The sequence below is a fragment of the Enhydra lutris genome, unplaced genomic scaffold (genome assembly GCF_002288905.1).
Source record: "Enhydra lutris kenyoni isolate GAN:26980312 unplaced genomic scaffold, ASM228890v2 scaffoldscaffold17, whole genome shotgun sequence".
Classification (NCBI taxonomy): domain Eukaryota; kingdom Metazoa; phylum Chordata; class Mammalia; order Carnivora; family Mustelidae; genus Enhydra; species Enhydra lutris.
Genome location: NW_019154101.1, coordinates 36,918,335 through 36,924,334, shown reverse-complemented (window position 1 = coordinate 36,924,334; position 6,000 = coordinate 36,918,335). Strand labels below are relative to the sequence as shown.

General features: G+C 43.8%; 1 protein-coding gene across 6 annotated transcripts in view; it reads left to right on the top strand.

Annotated features, from left to right (window-relative positions):
* LOC111147591 (PLAG1 like zinc finger 1) overlaps positions 1-6,000 on the top strand; it is a 71,092-nt gene that overhangs the window by 57,030 nt on the left and 8,062 nt on the right. The window lies entirely within an intron of this gene.

Below are 6,000 nucleotides of genomic sequence, written 5' to 3'. Positions count from 1 at the left end.
CAGGTCATGATCCTGGAGTCCTGGGATCGAGTCCCGCATCAGGCTCCCAGCTCCACGGGGAGTCTGCTTCTCCCTCTGACCTTCTCCTCGCTCATGCTCTCTCTCACTGTCTCTCTCTTCTCTCAAATAAATAAATAAAATGTTTAAAAAAATTATAAAAAAAAAAAAAAAAAAAGGCTGTTGAGTAAGTAGTTCTGGAGGGAACACGGAAGAACTTTCTGTGGAGGTAGATTTTCACCAAACCAATTTTGCTTTTTCTTATTTAGCCGTGCTTTTGGTGAGCTACTTTTATCTCCATCACAACCTCCTTAGCCCAAGCCCCCCTGGGTTTCAGCTGGACTTCTAATCACTTCCTCCTAGGTTCACCATCTTCCCAAGCAGACAGGGAGCTCCTTCCTCTGCCTGGGAGTGACAGGGAGAAGGAAGAGTTGTCAGGTGGGCAGGAGTGGCAGGACACTCTAGGAAGGGGCATTGTGTGGAAAACACAGAGATGTGACAGAACATGGCACATTAAGAAAAGAGCAAGTGGGGGCGCCTGGGTGGCTCAGTGGGTTAAAGCCTCTGCCTTCGGCTCAGGTCATGATCCCAGGGTCCTGGGATCGAGCCCCACATTGGGCTCTCTGCTTGGCGGGGAGCCTACTTCCCCCCTCTCTCCTCCTGCCTCTCTACCTACTTGTGATCTCTCTCTCTGTCAAATAAATAAATAAAATCTTAAAAAAAAAAAAAAAGAAAATGCAAGTGGGTTGACCTGCAGCCTTGGTTGCCATTGGGCCTTTGTAGGAAAGAGGTGTGTAGACATAACAGGGTGTCCCACCTTGTGGATCCAGCTTAAGAGTTCATCTCGGGTGCTGTCAGCTCAGGTGTTAGTGGATTTCAGTGATGGCGTCTTAGTACTTTATTGAGGATAAATACACACATGCAGACATTTTTCAGATATAAGATTTTTCGAGGTGCTGACAAATGACCCCCTATGATTTAGAGGGTAGTTTACTCTCTAGGACAGTAGGCCTGTCTTACATGATAGTTGTCATCTGTAGCCATATTTTTTAATCTATTTTTTACATTTTTAAATTTTTTATGTAATCTCTGTGCCTACCCTGGGACTCATACTCATGACCCCGAGATCAGCAGTCGCATGCTCTACCGACATGAGCCAGCCAGGCGCTGCTGCTCCCCTCCTCCCGCCGTTTAGTCATATTTGAAATGAAATTTGTACAAGTTGTTTACTGCTTGAATTTCAGAAGAACATTATTATAGAAACTTTTTTGGTTTTTCTTTTACTCTAACCTGATAAAATACAATGATTGTGACACAAAATATATGGCCTATGGATTAGGAAATATCAATGACTTTGCGAACACACAGAGTTGATGGCACCTAGAGGGTGTTTTTTTTTTTTTCTGTTTTCATCTAAGTCAGTGGCCTTTAACCTGTTTAAATCTTGGACTCCTTAGAAAATCTGAAGCAAGCTTTGGTCCAAGAACTCCAATATTCATGCCTCCTAATGTTGCACAGAATTTCAGAGAATTCACAGCCACTTATGAACCCCTGCTCTAAGTTAAGAGTGAAAACCTAGCCACAGCCATCTGGTAAGGTACTTATCAAGGCCTCACATCTGTCATCCTCAACCAAGTTAGTCCTGCCCTAGGAGCACCTGTTTTGCTGATTAGACATACACTGAGTCCCAAATCATCTGCCACACTCACTCAGATACAATACCGACCAAATTTTTCAGTGCATATGTGTAATAAGAAACAACTACCTCGAGGTTCTGAGAAACATCATCTTTACCTTGCTGATGTTTCTCGGTAGTTTTGTTGATGTTGGAAACTTGCTACCAATGTCCTCCAAAGAACTGATACTAAGAGAAGCACCCTCTCTAGGGGGCTCCTAGAGCCAAATGAGCAATGAACTTACCCACCCTGCTCCATGATTGACCGTTTCATATTTTGTGAGTATAAGAAGTAAACAGAAACTTGATAGAGGCCCTTTTAAAACTGGCTTTTAACATATGTATAGAAAAACAATCCCAAATTACGGGAGTATGAGACACAGGGAAATGTTTGGAGCAGAACCTTCTTATCTACAAGAAATGGTGATGAATGGAGTCAAAAAAATCTTAGAGTACCAATGTTGGAAGATTAAAAATGGAAATTCAGTTTCCTATCAGAAATGGGTCTTGCATTGTGTCACTGGGCACAATGGAAATAGAAGCCAGAAGTCATAGTTTATTTTGAGAATGCCGTAGAACATTTGTCGTTCCCCATTAGCTGATTGTGTTATGCAGCACTGGGGACATCCTAGAACTACACTTGTGCTCTGACCTCTACCATCATATACCACCCGCTCTCAGGGCACACAGACTTTCCTAGCTGTTGCCATATATATATGTTCTTATTCCAATCTGATCCTCACTCATCCCCAAAATAATCAGTATGAACAGAATGAAGCAGATGGCACAAGCCTTCTTTGGCGTACTGGCAGATCTGTATCACTCACTCAGTATTTTTAGAATCAAGGGGATTGAAAATTATGTCCTGAGATGTTTTGGGGGAAGACTTACTATCTTTCCAGGGTGACAGGTGTTAAAATATTACCGTATTTAAGACTCAAATGCAATCTGTATGTCACAGAATAGACTGGTTATCATCAGGACCATCCCTTTGTCAATTCTCTGTTAGGATTGTTGGTGGTCTGCCAGATAATAGAAAGTGAATCCTGAGTCTGTTTTAAGGATGTGGCCAGAAAGCGCATCAGGTTTCAACCAAAGATTGGAATCGGCGGCAGCCAGCCAGTGCTGGTCATGTACGTGGTGATGGGGGACGTTGTATTATCCACACCGTTTATTTTTTTAAAAACAGCTGAGCTTTGATCCTCAGCCACAATGAATTTATAGTCTGTTGAGACAGACTATTTTTATAGGAGTTTGTGATAATATCATGAAAACAGTGTAAATATTTATATTTGAAAGTCCACATTAATGAAATTCACAGTTATGGTGAATGGAACCTTAAAACCATTTGTGAATTTGAATTCATCATTAAAAAAGACTTACTGAAGAAATTAAAGAGTGTTATTTTCATATTAATTCAATTCAGCATCTGAGGACCAACTTTGCACTTAGTGTTGGGCTAGGTGTATTTAACACACAGACCTAAAACACAAAGTTTTGGGAAAAGACATTCATGAAATAAGTAAAATATGTATAAAAATGCTTAAATGACATTTGTTCTTTGAAAGTTCCATGGGGAGCACAGGAAGGAAATGTGTGTCACGTTTAAATAAAATATGCCGTGTCTAAAAATCCTCGATTATATACCCACCATCTTTGAAGGGCCAAGCCAAGGAAAATGTAGGTAATGATGTCCATGACTGTTGGACTTTGGAGTCTAGGGAATTGGCTGGAAAGTGGATCTGGGAAAATTTTATTTAGTGGTCAAGGGCAGGCACTTTCCTTTTTTTTTTTTTTTTTTTGGTCTAAATTGAGTAGATCTTACTTTTCCTTTGTATTCTTGGTGTGTTGGTAAGCTATGAGCCAAAGTTGGTATCTGTTGAAAAACAAAGAATACTAATTTTTACCTGTAGTGTCATGGGTCTTTTCTGCATTTGTGAGCACGTGTGTTTCTCCCACTGTGAATAACGGATGGTGGTTGTGTAGTGGGAGAGAACATGTTTTTCTCTCGTTTCCATAACTGAGTGGCTAGGACCCTGTGCCAGTTGTGCAGCTGACAGCTTCTACTTTTAATACCAGTGTTTCATAAACAACCTATATTTGTGTGGTGTGTTTTTAGATTCCCGTGTATTTCAGATCCCTGTTGTTCCAGTTGGTGGTCCCCAACAGCCACTATATGCATCAGGTGGTGTCACAAATGAGGAAAGACACTCAAGATGTAGCCAACAAATGGGCAAGCTAGAATTTGAACTGGGGAATCCTTCCCCGGCATTCATAGAGCAAGGGACTCGGTCTACATAAACCGTCCCATGTTTCAGGGAAAACCGGAGGGTGAATCAGTAGCACAGCTGGGTCTAAAGGCAAGCAGAACCTTGCCCTCCTCTCCCTCTCAAGTAGGAAACTGAGCTCTGCTACCTGGTACAGCAGCCACTAGCCACATGGGGCTATTTTAACACAAAGTTCAGTTTCTCAGTGTCACATTTTGAGTGTTTAGTAGCCATAAGCTATGTGACATTTCTGTCATCACAGAAAGTTCTCTTGGACATACTGGTCATCTCTCAGAAAGCAAGAGTGGGGAGAATGAATTTAGTGAGCGAAGTTGGAAGAAGTGTCTATGCAGGGGATTGATGGAAGGGAGAGAAAATCCCCCCGTCAAGCCAGCTCGTCTCCTGACGGACTGGTGCTATTTTGAATTCAGCTGTAATGAGAACAAAGAAAAGAGGAATTTTAAACTTTATTCCATGTGTATATTTTCATCTTTTTTGATAGACCTGGAAAGAACACAGCAATTTCAAGTGAATAAGTATTTTCTTTTTTTTTTTTTTTTTTAAAGATTTTATTTATTTATTTGTCAGAGAGAGTGAGCACAGGCAGACAGAATGGCAGGCAGAGGCAGAGGGAGAAGCAGGCTCCCTGATGAGCAAGGAGCCCGATGTGGGACTCGATCCCAGGACGCTGGGATCATGACCTGAGCCGAAGGCAGCTGCTTAACCAACTGAGCCACCCAGGCGTCCCGTGAATAAGTATTTTCAATGATGATGATAAATTCTATGGCTTTTATAGCTGGGCCAGTATTACGGCCAGACTTGGGCCGGATGAGAAGTAGGACACATCATCAGACCTGGCAGCAAAAACTCGGCCACACGGGATAGCGTTCCTAGAAGGAGTCATTTTGTCTGTGGCCACAGTTGTTGGGGAGGCCTCAAAGGAGGGCGTTGGGCATGAACGGCAATACTGTGAGGGCACAAGGAGTTGGGGAGAAGGGCTCAGTTCGAGTCAGACTTGGTGACAGAGGACCAAGGTAGGTGCGTGCTGCCGTTGGAAGGTTTGGTGCCAAGATGCTGGCTGAGAACGCCCACGTGCCCAGCTTTGGATCGGGGCTGGAAGTTCACGTCCAAGTGCGCACACTGGCTCTGAGGGTTCCAGGCGGGTGGGGCACCTCAGGGAGGGGTCTCTCCCTCTGGCTGGCTCCTGGGGAACTCTGAGCAGACACTAAAAACATCTGAGCTAGTTGATGAGGAACACAAGAAGTTTGCTGCAGTTTTTGGCCATTAGAAAAGGAATGTGAGTTTCTCTGTGTACATGTGCTCTGAGCCGGTGTGTTTAAAGATGTTTCAACTGTTAGTACAATAAAATTGCACCTAGCTAGACTCCACTTTTCCAATCAGAAAGTAACTGTGAAAAGCTAAGTAAAATTAACTTTTAACAATAAGGAGCCACTCTAAAGACTGGGCAGTCACTGAATGCCTGCGGGAAACAGGCACTTGACGACCTGCTGTGATTGGTCCCTTCACCAGGAGGGCTCTGCTTCCTTGGCAAAGCTCAGAAAAGGCTGGGCTGCATACAAAAGCTACTCCAGGGTGTTTAATGTAAACATATAGTACTCTTTTTTTTTTTTTTTTTTTTTACACACGGAAGGTTAGCGTTCACTTGCCTGAGAATTACTCTCTAGAAAAGCACAGGATTCTAGGTAGCCAGGCTTTTACTGCCTCATTCAGGACTACCTGCCACACCGGCCTCATCTTAAGATGGTCTGCAGCTAGAAGCAAAAGGGCCTGGCCTTGGGGGACTTGCCTGGGTTGGAAGGGTGGTGAGACGGGTTGAGATTGAGGCGGCTGCAGGCCCACCTCCTGGCAGTGGCCGGGGAACAAGCAGTTGGCCCTCCAGGGCAGGGATGAGGAATGAGGGAATGTCCCCATATAGCAAAGGGGAAGAGATTAGGAGAACAGCTCACTAGAGGATGCTAACTACACCTCAGACCGCAACCTGAGCTGCCCTTGTTTCCATGGGAATACCGGGTCTCCCCTCCGCAGGCCCCGCATCTGTGA